At 41.8% G+C, this 23939-nt stretch overlaps 1 non-coding gene across 1 annotated transcript; it reads right to left on the bottom strand.

Moving 5' to 3' along the window:
• Positions 1–10430: 10430 nt before the first annotated feature.
• On the bottom strand, positions 10431–10537 carry LOC147944061 (small nucleolar RNA R71). Its single transcript, XR_015558724.1, has one exon. It is a non-coding gene; the product is annotated as a small nucleolar RNA R71 (small nucleolar RNA).
• Positions 10538–23939: the final 13402 nt, after the last annotated feature.

The following is a 23939-nucleotide window of genomic DNA, read 5'->3' as shown; positions in this document are numbered from 1 at the left end:
GTGGACTATCCAGAGATGGGAGAGCTTCTAGTCATAAGAAGGGCTCTTAGCACTCTTTTTGATCCTGAAACAATTCAAAGACAAAATATCTTCCACTCTCGCTGCTCTATAAACTCCAAGGTATGTAGCTTAATCATTGATGGTGGTTCATGTACTAATGTAGCCAGCAAGTATTTGGTTGATAAGCTAGGTCTCCAAAAGACAAAGCATCCCCATCCATATCGACTTAAGTGGCTCAATGATGAGGCTGAACTAAGGATCTCCGAGCAAGTCACCATACCATTCACCATAGGCAAATATTCAGATCAAGTTGTGTGTGATGTGGTTCCTATGCAAGCTGGACACCTTCTTCTAGGACGGCCATGGCAATTTGATAAGGAGACTTTACACAATGGCCGAACGAACTACTACACCTTCTCACACAACAACAAGAAGCATACTCTAGCTCCACTCACCCCTCAAGAAGTGCATGAAATGCAACAAACAATGTCAAAGGGAGCTAAGTCAAACAAAACCAATCTTTATATAACACCTTCTACTGTTTTGAAATCAATTAATTCACAGGACAAGGTGCTACTAATGATCTATAAGGAAGGTTTGTTTTCAGGTCAAGAGGAGAAAGATTTACCACCAGAAGTGCTTGAATTACTAGGAAGGTTTAAAGAGGTCTTTCCTGAGGAGATACCACCTGGACTACCGCCTATAAGAGGAATCGAACATCAAATTGATCTAGTTCCGGGAGCACCATTGCCTAACGACCAGCCTACCGCGTAAACCCTGAAGAAGCAAAGGAACTGGAAAAGCAAGTTCGTGATCTAATGTCAAAGGGCTACATTCGTGAAAGCCTAAGCCCTTGTGCTGTACCGGTTCTTCTAGTGCCTAAGAAAGATGGAACTTGGAGAATGTGTGTAGACTGCAGAGCAATCAACAACATCACTGTCAAATATAGACATCCTATTCCAAGGCTTGACGACATGCTAGATGAGCTTAATGGAGCTACTATCTTTTCTAAAATTGATCTAAGGAGTGGTTATCATCAAGTCAGAATGAAAGAAGGTGATGAATGGAAAACGACTTTCAAGACAAAACAAGGATTATATGAGTGGTTAGTCATGCCATTTGGACTCACCAATGCCCCAAGCACCTTCAAGATGTTTGTGGTTGTGGTTGTTTGTGGTTGAACCAGGTCCTAAGGTCCTAAGGGAGTACATCTGTAAGTTTGTGGTTGTTTATTTTGATGATATCTTGATTTATAGCACAAGTCTTGCAGATCACGTAAAACATCTTGAAATGGTGATAAAAGCACTTAAGGCTGAATTTCTCTATGCTAATATTAAGAAATGCACGTTTTGCACTGATCAAGTTGTGTTTCTAGGATTTGTTGTGAGTTCTCAGGGACTAAAGGTCGATGAGCAAAAGATCAAGGCTATACAAGACTGGCCAACTCCAACAACCATTGGACATGTTAGGAGCTTCCATGGGCTGGCTAGCTTCTATAGGAGATTTGTGAAGGATTTCAGTACCATTGCTGCACCCTTGACATCAGTGATTAAAAAGAATGTGGAATTCAAATGGGTTCAAGCACAAGAGGATGCATTCAAGCTGCTCAAAGACAGCCTAACACATGCACTTGTTTTGGTACTTCCTAATTTTGATAAAATGTTTGAAATTGAATGTGATGCTTCTGGTACAGGAATAGGTGCTGTTCTAACTCAAGGAGGAAAACCAGTAGCATACTTCAGTGAGAAACTCAGTGGAGCTGCACTTAATTATCCAACATATGATAAAGAACTCTACGCTTTGGTAAGATCTCTAGAAACTTGGCAACATTATTTGTTATCCAAAGAGTTTGTTATTCATACAGATCATGAGACACTCAAGCACCTAAGAGGACAAACTACACTTAAGAAGATACATGCAAGGTGGCTTGAATTTGTGGAGACATTTCCATATGTGATTAAGTACAAGAAGGGCAAAGAGAACATTGTAGCTGATGCTTTATCACGGAGACATGCTTTGATCACTACAATGGAGGCTAAAGTCATGGGATTTGATAATATCAAAGGTCTATATGAGGAGGATCCAGATTTCAAAGAAGCCTTTAAGGAAACAAGCAAAGCCGCTTATGGGTCATACTACCAACATGATGGATTTCTCTTTAAGGACAAAAGACTGTGCATTCTTCAAGGATCCATGAGAGAGCTGCTAATAGGAGAAGCACATGGAGGAGGACTTATGGGACATTTTGGGCGTGATAAAACTCTAAGTGTTCTTATGGAACATTTCTTTTGGCCGCATTTGAAAAGAGATGTGGAAAGGTTCTGTGCAAAGTGCATCACTTGCTTGAAAGCAAAATCCAGGTCACATCCTTATGGTTTATATATGCCTTTGCCTATTCCTAACCTACCTTGGGTAGATGTTTCTATGGATTTTGTTTTAGGACTGCCTAAGATCAACAACCGAGATTCTATCTTTGTTGTGGTGGAACGCTTCTCTAAAATGGCGCATTTCATTCCATGTAACAAGACAAATGATGCTACTCAAACTGCTGAGTTCTTTTTCAAAGAAGTTGTGCGTTTACATGGAATCCCAAGGACCATTGTTTCAGATCGAGACACCAAATTTCTCAGCCACTTTTGGAAGACTTTGTGGAAAAAGCTAGGAACTAAGCTACTCTTCTCCACCACTTGTCATCCTCAAACTGATGGCCAAACTGAGGTAGTTAATCGTACTCTCTCCACTCTTTTGAGAGCTACGGTGGGTAAGAATCTCCGAAACTGGTTATCTTGTTTACCCTACATTGAATTTGCTTATAATCATGCTAAACATTCTGGCACCAAATTATCTCCATTTGAAGTTGTCTATGGTTTTAATCCTCTAACCCCATTAGACATCACACCTCTGCCCCAAGCTGTTTACTCTAGTGCAGAAGGAGTCACCAAAGCTGATTTTGTGAAGAAACTCCACCAAAAGGTTAAAGAGAATCTTGAGAAGAAGAGCGCAAAGAACAAAGAGCATGCAGATAATCACCGCAAGGAGCTGACGTTTGAACCTGGAGATTGGGTCTGGTTACACATGAGAAAAGAGAGATTTCCCAAGGAGAGGAAGTCCAAGCTGTCACCAAGAGGAGATGGACCATTTCGGGTCTTAGAGAAAATCAATGACAATGCCTACAAGATTGAGCTACCAGGTGAGTTGAACATTTCTCCTACCTTTAATGTTGCTGATTTATCTCCTTTCCATGCAGATAAAATAGTTCTGCAGACAGAACTTTCTCAAGAGGGAGGGAATGATGAGGACATCAATAGTAAACTTCCGGAAGAACCCGTTCTGCCATTTCCCGAAGAACCCGTTCTATCATTTCCTGAAGAACCCGTTCTACCAATTCCTGAAGAACCCGTTCTGCCAACAATGATACACAAACCTATGACAAGGCTGGGAGCAAGGACCTTAAGGGAACAATTCAACAAGTCCATTGCAAGTCTGATTACTTCCGTGGAACTAAAAGATTCCAAAGAGAAGACTCCACAAGCATCATTTTTGCCAGTTCTACAAGGAATCAAAGAACCCGTTCTTTTCATCATTTCCGAAGCAATCAATGAAGGGCTGGAGCGTGCATGAGAGCTATTATCAAGGTAAGTGTTTGAATTCAAATAATAAATGTTGGTTCTTTCTTGTTTTGCAGGAATCGACCGTTGGGTCTTTATGAGTCTTTTTATTTATTTAAGTCCTAAAATTGAGTCTGTTGTTTTTGCAAGTTTAGTCCTTTTATTTGTAATAAATTTTGACCCTAGAAGGTCCCCCGCTGCTGGACCATTATATAAGGTCCCTTCTCAGCATTGTAACCTTTCAAGTTTTAATGAAATAAAATGAGAGTTTTCTTAGGTTTTCTTCTGAGATAGAAGCAACCACCCTTTTCTCCTTCTTCTTGTGTGTGAATCCTTGAAGACTGAGATTTGACTTATCATAGATCCTTTCACAGATCTGTGTGGCGTCCCTCAATCCACCCATCTATCCTTTCATCTTCCACTGCTACCGAATAGACAGAACAGTGTTTTCAACCATTTGTCTATTCTCCATTTCTTCACTGCACTCCATCTATCATCCACCAAATAGGCAGAACAGTGTTATCAACCATTTGCCTATTTCCATCTATCCACTTGGGTTCCCTCAACTGGGTTCCTATATCATCTTTACTTGGCGGCCCAATCCTCTTTTTCCCTTCAACGGTTTCATAGAAATAATCATTATACAACTTATCTTCAGCCTCCATTCTATCAAAAGCCAACCTGAACTTCAATGCTCTTGTTAACATCAGAAAAGTGGAGTTCCATCTAGTTTTGCAGTCCAATGATAAATTGCCTCTTGTCATCTTTCCTGACTCAACTTTCTGCTCAAACGCTTTAAGCCTTTTACTAGAAGCTCTAACATATTGAACATCATTCCGAATAGCCTCCACATTATCATTAAGCTCATGCAAACCATCTCTCGCAATTAAATTAATAATGTGAGCACAACAACGTAAATGCAGGAACTTCCCACCTAACATAATTGCATCATTTCCTACTAAGCTGAATGTTTTCTTAAACTTCTTCATAGCATTAGTGTTGGCAGTGGCATTGTCAACAGTGATTGTGAAGATCTTCTTTATCCCCCATTCAGCCAAACAGTCCAGAAGAACATAACTTATGGTTGACCCTGTATGGTCAGAGACATGCTTGAATCCAATTACCATCTTGCGTAGGCGCCAAGTAGCATCAATAAAATGTGATGTGATGACCATTTATCTAGCTCCAGTCGTAGGTGCAACCCATATATCTGTTATTAGAGAAACCGTTTGCTTATTAGCACCAATAGCCTCCATCATTTCTACTTTCTTCTTCACGTAAGCCTCCATAATATCCCTAGTTGCAGTTCTCTGAGAGTGAGGTTTGTAGAGTTTAACCTTATTGCAGAAGTTTTTCCAAGCCAAACTTTCAATGAATGAAAGTGGCAATTCACTGAGAACCAATATCTGATTAGAAGCTTCTCTAAACACATCCTCAGTAACTCTGGCCAACTGTAAACTACCGTTATCATCACTAGGATTGAAAACATTTTGAGTCTGACTTCTGCTTTCCTTCCATGCCTTGTACTGCTTGCAGATAAGGAGATGATTTTTCAGAGAAGGAGTTCTATTCTGAGTCGCACAACCCATATTGAGAGTACAAAATGACAGTGACATCAATCTTTTTTCCCGGGGATTCTTGTGAAATGATCCCATACCCATGACCTTTGTATTACCCTAGCTACCTTCTTCTTCTTTATCTGAACCTTAGGAACTGAACCATCTGCATCTGCTTGTTTTTTCCTTTTGGACACATTCGATCTTCATTCAAACTAGAAAGATTACAAGAGGATATGCTACTGGACACATTCGAATAGCAATCTTGAAACTTAAAGAACAATAGCAAGCAAATAGAAAAGATAGAGACACAAGCAAAACAAAGCTTGGTAGAGAACCAGGAGCAATGTCAAAACAACCTATCATGAGCAAACCCATGAGAGAAAATGCTTTAAACACATAGGCATCAACTGGTAGAGGGGGAGTCACCAAACACTGTGACTTTAAGACAATTTTTGAGCCATCACATATGGAAAAAGGTTGAAGGCAACCTCGAGAAGCACCGGAAACAGAGCCGGTTGTCAAACAACGTCCAACTCAGACGGAATCTGAACCAGCATCAGTGGTTCTAGATTGAAAGCCACATGTACCTGCCAGAAAAGTGTCCGATGTAGGCATTGAGGAGAAAGAGAAGTATCCAACACTCCGGGTGGTGAGAAAGCAGGTGATGTCGGGGGGAAAGGAGCAGAACAGGCTGACTCTTTGGTTAGACCAGAGACCCAACAGATCCACTAAGGAAACAAAAGCAGCAGAGGTAACACTAGAAGGAATCTGGTTCTTCAGGCTTGGGGAAGAGGCGGAGGCGGAGACAGAGGAACACTAGGAGGAGGGAGGTCCGGGAGATCAAAGAGATAACCCAGGAGGAGAGAGGCGAAAGGAAGTTTTGGCGAGAGTAAGTAAACGGCGGATCTGGAGAGAAAGGAGCTCCAGTAGCTCGTCAAGGAGATCGCCACCCCAGAAACAGACTGAAGAGCGGTGACAAATGGGCAAACATCAGAGGAGTATCTGACGAACCCACAAGACAGGGAGGCGAGCAGAGGTGATTGGCCAACAGGGGCGAGGGGAAGAACCAGCCCACGGCGGAAGTAACGCCAGAGGAAACACCGGAAGTGCGGCTTGAACAAGATCTTGGAGCCATACGAACTTGGATTTGTCGGGAGAGCAATGGAGCAGCAAGGCAAGGGCAAGATCTAACGCCGGCGAGCCGAAACTACACTGGCGCCGAAGGTTGGAAGTACTTCTGTCGACGCGGAAATGACGGCTAGGGCGAACTCTACCGAGGAGAGAGAAGAGAGCTCTTATAAATACCCTATTCATATACTTTTTTTTCTTTCTTTTCTCATCTCCATCCTTTTCATTGTCATCATTTCCGGGTTGATGTGAGCATGAATCCATTTGTAATTATTCATTTGCAGAGACAAACTAATTAAACAACAATCTACAAGTTTACATTAAGGAAAATGAAGACAAAGAGAGACACACATTAGACAACAATCTACAAGTTTACAACATAGCTTATCCTATCATAGTATTAATACCAAAACGAAACTAGAAGCCTATAACTATAAGTCTCAAACAATAACACTCTTCTCAAAGGAAAGAACAGAGAAATTATACTCTTTATGTTTTTGTGACTTTTGTCTCTAACTCTCTATGTTCATACAAATCATCATCAACAATCTAAAATGAGATGTTCTGTCTACAGATCAACATAGCACAACCAGAAATGTAGGTTTACAGTTCTACATAGCACACAAAAAACTAGAAACGTACCAACAAATACTCAGAACAAAGAAAAAAAAAACAGACCAAATGAGCTTGAAAGAGAGAAAATTTTTCTCGGAAACCATAAGCAGATCTCAAGTTGAGATGGTGTTCAACATTTCAACTAATTAAACGAACCTCAAAGAGGAGAAAATTACAGTTGAGATTCTGAGAAGAAGATACATGCGATTGATTCCTTGATGCGGCTGATAGAGGAGAAGGGTCTCCTAGGTGTGCTAGGGAAACGAGAGTTGATTGTCGGCAAAAGTTGTATGTCGAGACGTGAGAGTCGAGACAAAAGAGGTTTGGGAGAAGAAGAACAACAGTGTTAGCTGTTACATAGAGGTGAGAGTCGAGAGTCGAGACAAAATATCGGTTTATCGGATAACCGATCGGATTTCGGTTCGGATCGATTTAAAATCAAAATCCAAATCACAATCAAAATACAAACCAATCAGTTTTTACATAGTATCCGAAACCGATCAAAATGTATCTGGAGAGAGAGTAGGAGCAGTTCTGTTCGAGTGCTCTAGATTGTAACCACTAAGAATGTCAAGGTGGATTACTTCTGTGAGTTCGGATGCTTTTTGTCATCAACGTCAGTTTTATGAACTTGATCACCAATCTCTCAATCCAGCTCCAGCCTGGAACTGTCAACCTAGCTAGCTAGGATGAAGGTTTAAATAGAAGTAATCTATAGAGAATGTGCTGAATGATTTATTATGTGTATTGGTTACAGTATTTATAAGATACAAGAGAAAACCCTAGCATATACTTATTTACAAATAGATTCTCAATTTACAGTACTCTTACACGCCCCCCCCCCCCAAGATGGAGGGAGATGTCGGACTCCAATCTTGTTGTTGAGGGTCTGGAAACGTGTGCGTGGCAATGGTTTGGTGACTGCATCAGCGAGTTGATCAAGTGTATTGATGTGAGCAACACGCAGAGCACCATCTTGTATGTAGCCCCGTACAAAGTGATAGTCGAGTGCAATATGCTTCATTCGGGAGTGGAACACAGGGTTGGCACATTGATAAGTGGCACTTATGTTATCACAGTAGATGACCGGTGGAGAGGGAAGAGCGATGCCCATCTCGGTGAGGAGGTTGCACACCCAACGTAATTCAGAGGCTGTGTTGGCGACCGCTCTGTACTCAGCCTCCGTTGACGATCGAGCAGTGCCTTTTTGCTTGCGTGAAGACCAGGAGATAGGATTCCCACCAAGATAGACAATATACCTATTTGTGGAGACATAGTCATGACGATATACCGAATGAGCTTGATTCACCTTCCATTTGCAAGAATTCGCCAAACACTTAATTGAATGTGAAAGAGATGTTCTCTATCTTTAGTTGGAGGTTGAACTAGATCGATGCATGGTAATAAGCATAGAAAAATATTTGTAAGTATGTTGATTTATCTTAGCACCATTAAACTATCTTTAAGGACTATAGCTTGAATTCTTCACTTAGCATATTAAGGTTATGAGTCCCTGTTTTCAAACTGAACCCTCCTACTTCCTTGCTAGAGGACTAGCAAGATTTAAGTTTGGGAGTCTGATAACTCTCTAATTTACATGTTTTTGGCATCCTTTTTTGTCCATATTTTGCATTGTTCATACCTCTAACTTAGCATTTTTAGGTCATTAACGGTAGGAATTCACTTTTAGACAATTTAGGGTGCTAGGTCAAAAGGGTTTCCATATATAAACCCCTCCTCTCCTAGCTCGCAAACGAGCATGCCGCAGACCCTCAAACCAGAGAGCGAGAGCTTCTGTGAGATAATTGAGTGACTCAAACACTTTTCCCTTTTGTTTTAGATTTTATTTCATAACTTTTTATCATTTCTTTAGATTTTATCCTGTATTCTTTCTACTCTACTCTACCGTTTATTATAATGCAATTTTCGTTCTTATTTGTTGTTATGTTTCTTGTTATTATGTCCGAGTAGTGTAGTAAAGTTTCTAGGGATGGGATAGATGATTTTGTGTTCTTGATCGGTTAGGATGCCTTAGTTTGATTGTATGTGTTTGATAGATTTCCTTCTAGATTAGTGTTCTTAATGCTGTCAACAGACCGAGAGGTTGAGATTAGATCTAGGGCGTTTTACCACCGAGAAGTGTAGATGAGATGCTTGAATCAACCAATGCTAGAGGTTTACTCAATTAGCCTAAGAGATTAGATGAGTAAGGGGTTTACTGATAATAATGAATCGGATCTTAATGCCTGCTTGGTCATGTTTCTCCAACGAGAGTTAGGTAGGGAAGTGATTCAAGGTTGATTGTTTCTAGTGCGAGAGTGTGTTAACAAGGTTTTAGAGATTCATTGTCTAGGAAATATTTTCTTGAGGCATCTGTATTGGTAAAGAATACTTAGGATTCGATTACCCCATCCTTAGAAGCTTTTGTATTTTAATTGCTTGCATTTTCTTTCATTACTCGATCCCTTACCCGATCAGATGCGATAATCTGCATCGAGTAATACCTCGAGTTGGTCATATCTCATTTGCTTACTCGATCACCCCACCCGATCCTGTACTCGAATGCTTGCATCGAGTGCTTAGGTCGTGTGGTTTCTTGTTTATATTATTTTATTATATCACTTTAGGATTGTTAGAACAAAACTCTTAATTGCTTAGCTTGACTTGTACTGTTCTGATCATATCCTTCCTGCTAGCAATTAACAACCATTTGGATTGATAACCCTTTGTACTACAACTGCATAGGGAATTGATACCCTGGGTGAAAACTTGTCTATCAATTTGGCGTCGTTTCCATTTGGTTGTGTTTATTTTGCTACGTTTAGGATTTCAGCACTTGCTAGATCAAGTTCTTTTGTTTATATTGGTTCGGAATCTGACTTGTGTGTTTTCGCTCTTGTTTGTTTTGAATCTCAGGTACAACCCGAGCACCCACCCGACCCGTCACTTGATCACCTGGATCGAGTTGACCCTCGTGTACACACTCGGACACCTACCTGTGCCTGCAAATACGATCAAGAAGTAGCCAGAACCTGAGTCCTTTCATCGACAACATCAACAAACCGAGGCTACTCAGACAACAACAAGTTCAACCGCAACCAGCAATCATTGAGGAGACAATGAACAATCAAAATGGTCCACCAGCTCCTCAAGCAAGGACCAACATAGGAGCAGGGATGCTCCATCTACTCACACTCAAATGAATGGCATTGTGCCACCTGCTGTGCAGAACAACAATTTTGAGATCAAGAGTAGTCTCATCCAGATGATACAAAGTAATAAGTTTCATGGATTGCCAATGGAGGACCCATTGGATCATCTGGATGAATTTGATAGGCTCTGTAGCATCACCAAGATCAATGGAGTTAGTGAGGATGGATTCAAACTCAGGCTCTTCCCATTCTCTTTGGGAGACAAAGCACACATCTGGGAGAAATCACTCCCCAAGGAGTCCATCACCACTTGGGAAGCGTGCAAGAAGGCATTCCTGGCCAAATTCTTCTCCAACTCCAGAACCGCAAGGCTGCAAAATGACATTTCCAGCTTTGTTCAGAAGAACAATGAAACGTTCAGTGAAGCTTGGGAACGTTTCAAGGGATACACTTCCTGATGTCCACATCATGGATTCAGTAATGATTCATTGCTGAGTACACTTTACAGAGTTGCTGGACACCGATGTTGCTGGATAGGTCTCCAAGATACCGATGTTGCTGGACACCGTAAGTAATGGTAACTTCCTCAACAAGGATGTTGATGAAAGTTGGGACCTAGTGGAGAACTTGGCTCAGTCTGATGGGAATTACAATGAGGAGTACGATCGCACTGTGCGATCTACAGGAGAGGAAGATGCCAAGTACAAGAGGGACATGAAAGCCCTCAATGACAAGCTTGATAAACTACTCAACCAGCAGCAGCATGTTCATGCCATATCAGAGAAAGAGCAGTTTTTACAAAAAGATGGGGAGACTGTACAAATAGAGGATGTCAACTACATCAACAACCAGGGAGGTTACAACAAAGGGTACAACAACTACAAGCCAAACCCGAATCTGTCTTACCAGAACCCGAATGTTGCCAATCCTCAAGACCAAACTTACCCATCTGCAGTTCAAGGGAACCAGGTCCAACAAAAACCTTTTGTCCAGTACAATCAAGGATATGCACCTAAGCTGCAGTACTCTGGAAACTACAACTACCCACCTGGATTCCAACAGCATCAAGGCCAGCATAACCAATCACAGGAAGCTGAGTTACGCGGCCTACTTCAGCAAATGATTCAGAATCAGGCTTCCGCAGCTATGGACACTGCGAAACGTTTTGCGGAGATGAGCAACAAGATAGACTCAGGGTACAATGATTTAAACGCCAAGTACGAATCGCTTAACACTAAGCTGAGGTACCTAGAAGGTCACCACAACAACCAACCAACTCCAAAGATCAACCAACTCCCAGGTAAAGCTGTTCAGAACCCTAAGGATTATGCCACTGCCCAAGCCATCTTCCTTGATGATGACTATGAGGATTACCTTACTGAGGACAGTGATGTTCAAGATGGGGAGGATATGGATCACTATGGGTTAAACGAGGCCAAGTACTATATATCCGAGTATGAACCCGAGCCTTCACCCGAGGAGACTGATCGAGTTGATGATCGAGCACTGGCCAGAGAATCACAAACTGAAGATCAACCCGAGGAGGAACTCGATGATCTACCCGATGATGGTGATCGGATGATACATCAAGTAGATGTTGAGATGAGAGATCAGCCTCAAGTACTTGTACCAAAGGAAAGAGAGCTAGAGGAGAGGTTCAATGCTGCACTTGACATTCAACTGGAGGCGCTTGCAGAGCATATGGCCAAGCGCAAAGCTCCACCACCTAAGCTTTTGCCACCACACAAACTTCAGGAGGAAGTTGCCAAGGAAGCAGCTCGGCTGGAGAATGAGATCAAGGAAGCTGTCAAGGAAATTGGGTTTGAAATTCTCAGGAGTGAAGTGTGCTTAGATCCTAAGCTGCGAATTGAGGAGAAATTGGAAGATCCTGGCTCTTTTACTTTGCCATGCTCGATAGGACTTTGGACTTTCAAGAATTACTTGTGCGACCTTGGAGCTTCAGTTAGCATTATGCCTTTGTCAGTAGCCAACAAGATGGGATTCACCAGTTTTAAACCAAGTAATTTGTATTTGGTTCTGGCTGAGAGAACCGTGAGGCATCCGATTGGGATCCTGGAAAATCTGCCTCTCAGGGTTGGAAGAGTGGAAGTCCCTACTGACTTTATGATCCTTGACATGGATAAGAAACCAGACGATCCACTTATCCTAGGAAGACCATTCTTGGTAACATGGTGCTATGATCGAGATAAAGCAAGGCAGGATCAGAATATAGCATGGTGAGCACATCAAGATGGAGTTTGATGTGAAGAAGGGGATTAAGAGGCCAACCATTGATGTTCAAGCTTTTTCCACTAAGACAAAGCAGAGAAAAGTCAAGCATCTTGAGGAGGTCAACACTACATTTACCTTAGAACCTGGACAAAACCTGGAGAATCAGTTGAACCAGCCTGCTATTGTGGAGAGCATTTCAGAACCTCCTCCACCTGGATCCCATGCTTAAGGAGCATGAAGAGTCAAGCTTAGTGACTTAAAACAAGCTCACTTAGGAGGAAATTCCAAAGGTATATTCTGTTTTGTTTTAATATTGATTTATTTGTTTTATCTTATTTTCTATTTTTGGATATTTATAAAGAAAAAACAAAAAAGGGAAATTGAGGAACCCGAGGGTCAACCCGACACCGTACTCGACGCGCCTGATCATGTCTCTGCTCGGATGGCGAGTGGAGTCCGAATTCCACAAGCCAAGCCCACTCTCGGTGAAGCCCACCAACCAAACCCTACTCTATTTAAGGGTTTCAAACCCTACCTCCTTAGCAGCTTCGATAAGTTTCTCTCAACCCTAGAGTTTTTTGTTCTTGTTTCCATACTTTCTATTCTCTCTTAAACTCGAGTTTCATTCAATTTTCTATGGGACTAACCCTATTAACCTCGAGACTTAGCCTTTTCTTCTCAAGGATTCGAACATGGAGTCACACACGAAAACCTACCAAAGGAAGGAAGAAGATCAACCTCCGCCGCTGCTACAACCGCAGGTGATGCCGTCGAACCTCAAGAATCCCAAAGGAGAGGAAACGTTCCGCATTCCCAACCGCTGGCTGGACATTTTGCTTCCCCAACCCGATCCACCACCCGATATGTGGCTCGAGTAACCAATCGAGTAGACCACCGAGTTCGCTCACCGAGTCTGATGGCGAGTGTTGTTCGCCGATCTCCTCGACGTAGGGACCTATCTGCATCCGAGAGAACTGTTACCGATCCCATGGAGGTTGATTCTGATGCTGGTGGAGAAAAGCAAGGGGAAATCCAAACCTCTCGATCAAGGAGCAGAGCTGCGGTTGCAAGAGGGAAGAGGCCAGTTTCAGAGAAAACTGAAAGAGTAGCTGAGAGAGCAGCTGAGGAAGAGGATCGAGACTCAGAGGAGGAGAACCGTGAACGAGAAGAGGAGCAGAGAGAGAGAACACGCCAAGCCTTGCGGAGGTTGAAGCAGAAGGAAATAGAGACTCCGGCAAAACTCCTCAAGGTTTTCCGGAAGATGAGCTTTGTTGGTACCCGATATCCCCACCGTGAGACGATGAAGCAGTTGGGCATCGCTAGAGATGTTGAGTTTCTGTTCGACATGTGCCACCTGGGCCATATGATGCGAGCCCACCTTGAAGCCTATGAGGAGGAGACGGTCCACTTTCTCTCCACACTTCGGTTGCACTATTTTGAGGACCACCCGACCCTACTACCCGATGGGGGATCGGGTTCATCCCCTTCTCCGTTAGGAACAAAGAGTACCGGCTCACTTTCAAGGAGATGGAGAAGCTGTATGGCTTCAAAGCTGGTAGTGGAGAAGGAATGGAGGTTGCAAAGGAGGAAATGAGGTCCCTATGGCTGACAATAGGAGACAAGCTCCCCTACAAATCCACAAGCTCCAAATCCGCTTAAATAAGGAGCCCTGTCTTGAGGTATTTTCACAAGTCCCTTGCATGCACTCTTTTTGCTAGAAAAGAGACGGGGAATGTGAACGATCACGAGCTCCAGCTGCTGGATATTGCATTATGTGGAGTTTTGGACAATGCTAGGGATGGAACACCGCTAGTAGGAGATGTAGCGGATACTAGTATGGTGTTTGTGCTGTTGGATCAATTTCTCTACCTCAAGTCATGGGCGATGAAGAAAAGAGAAGGAGGCAGAGAGATCTCCATTGGAGGACTGGTCACACCGATCTTAGTGGCTTGCGATGTGCCCTTGAAGGGAATAGTTCATGAACCGAGATGGCTGGACGTAGACAACCTCGTGCTAGCCTAATGATATGATGCTTTTCAAGTTCGTCCATCCAACCGCCGGAGCCGCCCAAATGATCCTACCTAATGTTATATGCACCAAGGTTTGGCTGGGAGACAACATCGACTTCGCACCACCTTTGGAGGAGCTGTACAACCCGGAGGAGGAGTCCGAAGCTGAGAAGAGAGAGGAAACCGGGCAAAGACAGGGAGATAGCTCGGAAGATTTTGATTTTGAGGAGTATGTGTGCTCTCAAAAGCAACAGGTTGGAGTGAGGGAAGCCCACAAGAGGATCAGATGGCTTAAGAGGATGAACAAGTTTTTGGTGAGGAAGGTAAAAGATCTTACTGGTTCGGTAAAGACCATGGGAGGTCAGATCAAGGAGCTGCAAGACAAGGCAAGTTGTGCTTCAGCTCCTACCTCGGCACACACATCAAATTGGATGGGGAGAAGGGGACAGCTAGGATGAACTTGAGGACTACCACCTCCAGAGCCTTACCGAGCATCATCATACGAGCACCAAGCAGAGGGAGATGTCACTCGACCTGAAGCATCACGGCGAAGCCATTCAGACGCCTACACGATGCCTAACCCGATGGGATGCACGATGCCTTATCCGATGCACCCATTGAGTACACAATCGGGTGACTACTCAGAACTCTTCCCTCCGCCTTACCAGATGCCATACACGATGTCGTATACGAGGCACCCTGCGAGTGGCTATACGGGTGATCATTCTGGACCTCTTTCGCCGTACCCATCGTACTACCCAATGCCCTACCCGATGAGCTACGCGATACCACCCTCGATCAACCCCTTGGATGCTGGTCCGAGTAAGTCGTCCGTGCATATCACCGAGCTCTCTGACGAGCAACCACTAGCACCTGCTGAAGCCGGAGACGACCCTGGCTACATGTTGGCGAGTATGGAGGCTGCTGCAACCTCCTTCTTCACCAACCCATGAGGTACCAATTTCATCCGATTCTTGTAAATATCATTGCATTTAGTTTAATTCATTTTGTGTTATTCTTAGATTCTTTTTCCAACTTTTATTTACACAGGGACTGTGTAATTTAAGTTTGGGGAAGGGTCCTAGAATATATTTAACATTGTTTTTTATTTTGTTATTAAAAAATTTTGCATGCTAGTTTTATTTTTTGAGTCTGCATCTATGCGCATATAAAAAACCCAAAAAATTTGAAAAATTTACAAAAAAAAAAAAAAAAAAGAGTGTTCATGTAGTTGCATTTACATATTAGGATTGAGTCTAGTTTGTTTCATATAGGATTGTTGCATATGCATCTTAGGGGACAATGATTAAAACTACCTTGTTTAAAATCAAACCTTAGGCTTAGGATTGAAGCTATAGCCCTTAACACAGTTCATTGTTGCTAGATCAATCTTTGGAAAAAAATGAAAAATCTTTGCTTAGAACCTTGTGTCTTTTGAATGCTTCCTCCACTTGTTTGAACATTGGAACATCTCTATATTATTGGATTTAATTTGAACTTTAATTGTCTTGCTTATGGAATTTGAATACTTGCTCATGGTAACTCTAAACTCGGGTTAGCACTCCATTTTACCAATCTTTTCGTTTAACCCGATTTGTTTTCCCTACCCATGAACCCAAACCTTTCTTTCAAACCTTGTTGTGAATTGTTGAGTGAGGCCTTTTTCATTGCGCTATAGGTTGTGAAACCGTGAGCGTATTGAGAACGACAAAGAACTGCCTCTTGATTTAGCTAAGTTAGAATTTGAACTAGCTAATAGATTCGGCTTTGAAAGATAGGTGGTTAGTATGTTTATTTGGGGTTGGGTTGTGGAATAATAATAAAAAAAAGTCCCTAAGGTTAGAATCAATTAGCTCTAAGTCTCTAAGTAAAAAAAAAAAAAGAGAAAAGATCTTGCTATAGTCTCCTAGAAAAAAAAAATATATATATATATATGAGGAGTTTAGCAAAGAAAGAAAAAAAAAAAAAAAAAAAAAAAAAAAGAGAGCTAGAACTTTAAAGTCTAAACCTTAGGGAGTAAAAAAAAAGAGTTAAAATCAAGGATGTGAGTAGTGTAATTCTAGGGGATTTGATATAATAACAAAAAAAAAAGAGAATGAATGAGAAAAAAGTAGATTATCAAGAGTTAAGCTTTGTATGCCCAAATTGTTCTCAATCTTAAATAGTTTTCACAACTGTCTAGCATTCCTTCTTTTGAGAGAAAACCACCCAAAGAATTTGTTTGAAACCACCTTACCAAAAAGCCTTGCCCTTGAAACTGATTGAGCTTGATTCACCTTCCATTTGCAAGAATTCGCCAAACACATAATTGAATGTGAAAGAGAGGTTCTCTATCTTTAGTTGGAGGTTGAACTAGATCGATGCATGGTAATAAGCATAGAAAAATATTTGTAAGTATGTTGATTGATCTTAGCACCATTAAACTATCTTTAAGGACTATAGCTTGAATCCTTCGCATAGCATATTAAGGTTAGGAGTCCCTGTTTTCAAACCGAACCCTCCTACTTCCTTGCTAGAGGACTAGCAAGATTTAAGTTTGGGGGTCTGATAACTCTCTAATTTACATGCTTTTAGCATCCTTTTTTGTCCATATTTTGCATTGTTCATACCTCTAACTTGCATTTTTAGGTCATTAACTGTAGGAATTCACTTTTAGACAATTTAGGGTGTTGCATTTTTGCATTTGCATGTTTTGGATGAAAACAGGTGCTAAAGTGTCTAAAATGGGGAAAAACAAGGACAAACCCGAGCATGCACCCGAAGGAGCCATCAAGCTGGAAGAACAAGTCCAAACCCCAACACGATCGAGGAGGATCTAAGAGAAAGAAGAACACCCGAAGATCTACCCGAGGAGTAACCCGACCTTATCCTCGTGTACCCCATCGAGTAGACCATCGGGCAGGTCTGGGAAGCTAGGTCAAAAGGGTTTCCATATATAAACCCCTCCTCTCCTAGCTCGCAAACGAGCACACCACAGACCCTCAAACCAGAGAGCGAGAGCTTTTGTGAGAGAACTGAGCGACTCAAACACTTTTCCCTTTTGTTTTAGATTTTATTTCATAACTTTCTATCATAGATTTATATCCTGTATTCTTTCTACTCTACTCTACCGTTTATTATAATGCAATTTTCATTCTTATTTGTTGTTATGTTTCTTGTTATTATGTCCGAGTAGTGTAGTAAAGTTTCTAGGGATGGGATAGATGATTTTGTGTTCTTGATCGGTTAGGATGCCTTAGTTTGATTGTATGTGTTTGATAGATTTCCTTCTAGGTTGGTGTTCTTAATGCTGTCAACAGACCGTGAGGTTGAGATTAGATCTAGGGCGTTTTACCACCGAGAGGTGTAGATGAGATGCTTGAATCAACCAATGCTAGAGGTTTACTCACTTAGCCTAAGAGATTAGATGAGTAAGGGGTTTACTGACAATAACGAATCAGATCTTAATGCCTGCTTGGTCATGTTTCTCCAACGAGAGTTGGGTAGGGAAGTGATTCAAGGTTGATTGTTTCTAGTGCGAGAGTGTGTTAACAAGGTTTTAGAGATTCATTGTCTAGGAAATATTTGCTTGAGGCATGTAAGGCATCTGTATTGGTCAAGAATACTTAGGATTCGATTACCCCATCCTGAGAAGCTTTCGTATTTTAATTGCTTGCATTTTCTTTCATTACCCGATCAGGTACACGATAATCTGCATCGAGTAATACCTCGAGTTGTTCATATCTCATTTTCTTACTCGATCACCCCACCCGATCTTGTACTCGAATGCTTGCATCGAGTGCTTAGGTCATGTGGTTTCTTGTTTATATTATTTTCTTTTATCACTTTAGGATTGTTAGAACAAAACCCTTAATTGCTTGGCTTGACTTGTACTGTTCTGATCATATCCTTCCTGCTAGCAATTAACAACCATTTGGATTGATAACCCTTTGTACTACAATTGCATAGGGAATTGATACCCTGGGTGAAAAATTGTCTATCAAGCATCTTGGTTTTAGTGAGAAGGTCGATGATGTATTTTCGTTGCATCAGATGAAGTCCTGCTGATGTTTGAATGGCTTATATATCCAAGAAATAGCTCAGATAGTCAAGGTCCTCGAGGGAGAATCTGGCCGAGAGCAAGTCGATGATCTTGGTGATAAGGGAATTTACTACCCGTGATTAAGATGTCATCCACATAGACAAGCATATAGGTAATATCTTGGCCTTGGCGATGAATAAACAGGGAAGAATCAGCAAGTGAATTAACAAAACCGATTGAGAGGAGATACTTACGCAGTTCATTGTACCATGCCCATGGTGCCTGTTTCAAGCTGTAAAGAGATTTATTTAGGCGACAGACATGATGCGGTCAATCTGGGTCAATGAAACCTGGGGGTTGTGCAACGTAGACCTCTTCCTCCAAGGTGCCTTGAAGGAAGGCATTGTTGACATCGAGCTGACGTATTGGCTAGGAGTAATGGACCACAACCTCCAGAACCGCACGGACAGTCGTTGATTTCACCACAGGACTAAACGTTTCAGTATAGTCAAGTCCTTGTTGTTGATGGAAGCCCTTAGCTACGAATCGCGCCTTATATTTGTCAACGGATCCATTGGGATTGTATTTGGTGGTGAACACCCAGCGAGAGCCAACAATGTTTTGAGAGGGATTGGGTGGAACCAGATCCCACGTGTGGAGTCGCACTAAGGCATTGATTTCAGTGCATATCGCCGGACGGAATCACAGGTCACGGAGAGCTTGAGCGACAGTTGTTGGTTCAGGAGAGTGAGTCGTACTGGCAGTGTAGGTGAGTTTTTTTGTAGGTTTGTGGATATTGTTTTTAGCACGGGTCTGCATTGGGTGATTATTCGGGTTTGGAGGATTAGGTATCGGTTGTGGTGATGGCTCCCGTACTGGAGGAGACGGGACTGGTGGTGGCGGGGAGGGAGATGGCGGTGGCGGAGTAGGGTTTGGTGGTGGTGATGGGGATTGTGTCGAGGGAGAAGATGAATTAGAGTGGGTCATGGGATTAAGAGATGTAGGTGGGCTTATTGGATGTGTTTCGGATGGATGGTGTGGGCTTGGGATTGTTAATGGGCTTGGTATTGGTAACGGGCCTGGTGTAGGTTGGGAGCCCAATAGAGTTTCAGAAATACGTACATGTGATTGTCGTGGAGATGTTGACGGAGGGTTAAGGTCAGAGCCGGGGGGTGCCGGAGATGAGTGGAGGAGTGGCGATAGAGTGACCGGTACCACGGTGGCCAGTGGTACAGACGGAGAAGCCTGTTTGGCGGCTGGTGAAAGTCGTGGCGATGTGGATGCGAAAGGAAACATGTGCTCTTCAAATGTGACATGACGGGATGTATAAACTCGGCCAGTGAGCGGATCCAAACAGAGATAAGCACTTTGGTGCAGTAAATAACCAAGGAAGACACAGCGGTGGGAGCGAGCGTCAAGCTTATGAGCAGCATAAGGACGCAACCATGGGTAGCATGCACATCCAAAGATCCGAAGCTTTTGGTAATTTGGAGACTTACCAAATAATTTCTGGAAGGGAGAGAGAGACTGTAGGACAGGCTTTGGCATTCGATTGATGAGATATACCGCAACCGCAAAGGCGTAGGGCCAATATGACTTTGGCATGGAGGCGTGACCAAGCAAGGTAAGACCGGTTTCTACGATGTGGCGATGCTTGTGTTCGGAGACTCCGTTGTGCTCTGGAGTGTGTGGAGGTGTCGTGAGGTGAGAAATCCCATGAATTGCCATGAATGAACGGAGGGATATAAATTCACCGCCGTTGTCGGAGTATAGTGTATCGATCTTCTATTGGAACTGATTTTATGCGAGAGCGGTAAACGCAATAACGTATCCTTGACATGAGACTTCTGTTTGAGTAGGTAGAGCCAGGTGTATCTCGTGTAGTGATCTGCAAGGATGAGGTAGTATTTGAAATTATCAACAAAGGTAGTTGGAGAGGACCAAACATCATAGTAAAAATATTGAAGAGGTCGGTTGGAAGAGATGGTGTTTGAATAAAACGGTTGTTTGTGGGTTTTATTAATAAGACAGTCAGAACAAGACAACTCAGTGTTCAAAGACTGTGAAACAGGAAGAGAGAATTGAGAAACAACAGCTTTTAAAATATGTAAGGACGGGTGACCTAAGCGGGAATGCCATGAAGAAAGACTCGTTTTCGGTGATGGAGAAGCAAACAACGAGACAGGTGGGTGAATGGGCCACTCGTATAACTCATCTTTAGTCCTTCCTTGGAGTAACCGGACCCCGTGCTAAGATCCCTCACCTGAAAGTAAGGTGGATAAAAATGGATAGAGACTTCATTAGCGTTACATAAACGATAAACCGAAATAAGATTCTTATGAAGATTAGGCACAAATAAGACATCTTTCAAGTGTAAGGGACGAGAAGCCGTAGGGAGTGAAGTAGAACTAGAGTGCAAGATGGGGATAGTGGAGCCATCTGCAATAGTCACACCATCACTACCATGATATGGTTGATGGAGAGCGAGATTATTAAGATATGTGGTGAGATGGTGTGTGGCGCCGGAGTCAACAACCCAAGGCGTGACATTGGGAGCCATAACGAGGTTCGCACGAGGCTGCCATGGAGCATACGGAGTGGCATAGGACTGAGAGTTCAGCTGGAATTGAGAGCAGCAACGGGCACTGTGGCCATGAACACCGTAGATCTGGCAACGGCCATTGTAGGGGCGAGGACTGCGTTGGTCCTGTCGAGGACTGAATTGTTGTTGTTGCCACGTCTGGTTGGAGCGAGAATTGGAGTGACCACCACGATTGTTGGAGTAGTGACCACGATTATTGCTGTTACGGTTGTACGACGCAGCATTAGTCGTGATTGGTAGGACAGTCGCAGAGGCAGAGGCAAGGAGATTGGCTTCATGAAGGATCAACTTCTCGTGAACCTCGGGGAGCGAGGGTGTTGTTTCACGACCATCGATCTGATTGACAACCTATTGGTAGTCATCAGGGAGGCCCTTCAGGAGCTTTGCTAACTGACCATCATGATCGACAACTTTGCCGAGAAGGGCTAACTTGTCATATAAGGCAACAAGGCCTTGAACATAATCATCAATGGAGAGGGTACCTTTCGTCCATTGAGTCACCTGGTTTTGGAGTTGGAGGATGTGACCACTGCTTGGTTTAGCATATGTGGTGTTGAGAGTCGACCAGATCTCGTGAGCAGTGCCGGCACGAGAGACAATAGGCTGCACAGAGGCAGAGATGGCACCAAGGAGGGCGATGTAGACAAGTTTGTCTTGACGGCGCCAGAGGGCAAACGCAGGATTGGTGGTCGGAGGAGCACCATCAGTTGCAGAGATGGTCTCGGGTGGCACCGTGACAGTAACATCGAGATAGTTGGCGAGATCATACCCATCAAACAAGGCATGGATCTGACGGCTCCACATGAGGAAGTTCGTTGCAGAGAGCTTCATGACATTGGAGGTGTTAACATAAACAAGACTCGTGGTGGAGATAGCAACAGTGTCAGCAGTGGACATGTTGGAAGTAGACATCTCGTCAAGAAGAGGGAAGGAGGCGGGTGTAAAAAAAAATTTAGGGTTTAGGTATCGATAGCTCTGATACCATATAGAGAATGTGTTGAATGAATTATTATGTGTATTGGTTACAGTATTTATAAGATACAAGAGAAAACCCTACCATATACTTATTTACAAATAGATCCTCAATTTACAGTACTCTTACATAATCAACTAATAATGAGGCATCTGAGCGCAAACCTTAGCTCTCCACCGGTCACTTATTTTTGAATAACAAAGAAAAAATAAAAACAATAAAAAATAAAAAAGTTTTAAAATATATTTTGATGAACAAAGATAACATCAAATCTCTAAAACATATCTAAAATCTAATCTATTCGAATCCAAATACATATTGTATATCTTTTGAAATTTTTGATAAAATCTAATATATTAAAGGAGAAGTCGAGAGGACTAACAGCCATTCTCACAAAAAATTACGTCGTTTACCCTTAATGAAAAATATCCCTGAAAAATTTTTGGACAAGCTTTTGTTCTCTATTTAGATTGCTGAAACGCACCACATTCATCCTCAGACTTAAGATTACTAATTTGCCATTAATGAGATTCAAATCTGGACCATTTTACCCTTCAAATTAATTTAGAAAATTAAAAAAGTTTAAATTTCATAAATATCTAATCTATATAATCGTCAAAACGTGATTTTATAAATTTTAAAACGCTAAAACCTAAACTAATGGGCTTTATATAAAACCCAACCAAAATATACCGACCTATTCGAAACCCTAAAATTATAGGTTGTTAACTAATATATAAATAGGTACAACCCTAATCATTCTCCATAATCCGAAATCTTTAAAACAGAGAAAACCCTAATTTTCTCTTATGTTCTTCAAATTATATATGTATTATAGTCTTGATGATCCTTTATATGGTTCTTCGTATTCGTGTTCGTGTTCTAATGATTCATATCCTCTTTCTGTAGTATTTGTTTGGAACGCAAGTTCGAGCATTACCAAAACTTTGTGTATGGTTTCATTACTTCTTATATTATATTGTATAGGTTTCTTGATTTATTTAAAGTTTTGTAAAACGATTATACTAATTCTTATGTTTCAGGTGAGTTAGTAGATGGTCGTGATTTTAGTTATATGTTCCCGCACAAGAAATCTAGGTATTTTATTTTTGTATATTTTAAACTTTATTCTTTATACTTTGATGATGCTAAATAAAAAGCCTTATGTTTATAGTTGCAGGAATGCTTCTGAAGATGATCATATTAATGAGAGATGTTTGGTAATTTAAATAGTAAACTATTCTATCATCGTTATTAAATTTTATTCATGTGTTTGTGGCTCTAATAAATAAATATAAATGACTAGGTGGATGTGGCGAGGACTATCGAACATTTTTATTCGAATTCTGCATCTTCATCCATGCTAAAAGATATGTTGTTAAATTTAAAATTCTTTTTATTAATATATTTCTAATGATTTAATTAAATTAAAACATTGTTTAGATGAATCTACCAATTATCATATGGTGAAAAACATGTATTGTTTTACATTTTAAAGGAAAATTATATATATATATATATATTTGATTCAGAAAATCATATTAACATTTGTAGTTACTGATTATTACTGCAGAGAGACTGTGAATGGTGCTAATAATATCTCAAAAGTTATGGTATATTTTTAAATAAGTTATTTTGTTATTGTTTTAAATTAATTTCTCTTATTTTCTCGGTTATTGTGACAACCAGTCCCGTTGGCCCCACTAGCCCACTGCTAGCTTGCCCCCATAGGCCCGAAGGTGGCCCTGCAGGGCATCGATCATAACCCCTCACTAGGCAAATAGAACTATTCATCCAAATCCACAGTAGGTTATTGGTGTACCAGGCGTTCCTCGAACCCTGATCTCCACCCTTTAACAACCTAGCAGTGAGGTTAGTGGGGTCCACGGGACGGGTTGTTACAGATATAACATCATTTAGTGTGATTAATCAACAGATTAGAGATGCAGAGTCAGCAATACAACGTTTTTCGGCTATTTTTCGGTAGTAATTTTATGTTAAAAGGCGGATTTGACACTAATTCTTTGTTTGGATCATCTT

This window comes from Camelina sativa, chromosome 5 (genome assembly GCF_030686135.1).
Source record: "Camelina sativa cultivar CO46 ecotype springtype chromosome 5, ASM3068613v1".
Taxonomy (NCBI): Eukaryota; Viridiplantae; Streptophyta; class Magnoliopsida; order Brassicales; family Brassicaceae; genus Camelina; species Camelina sativa.
This window is presented reverse-complemented; position numbering and strand designations above follow the sequence as displayed.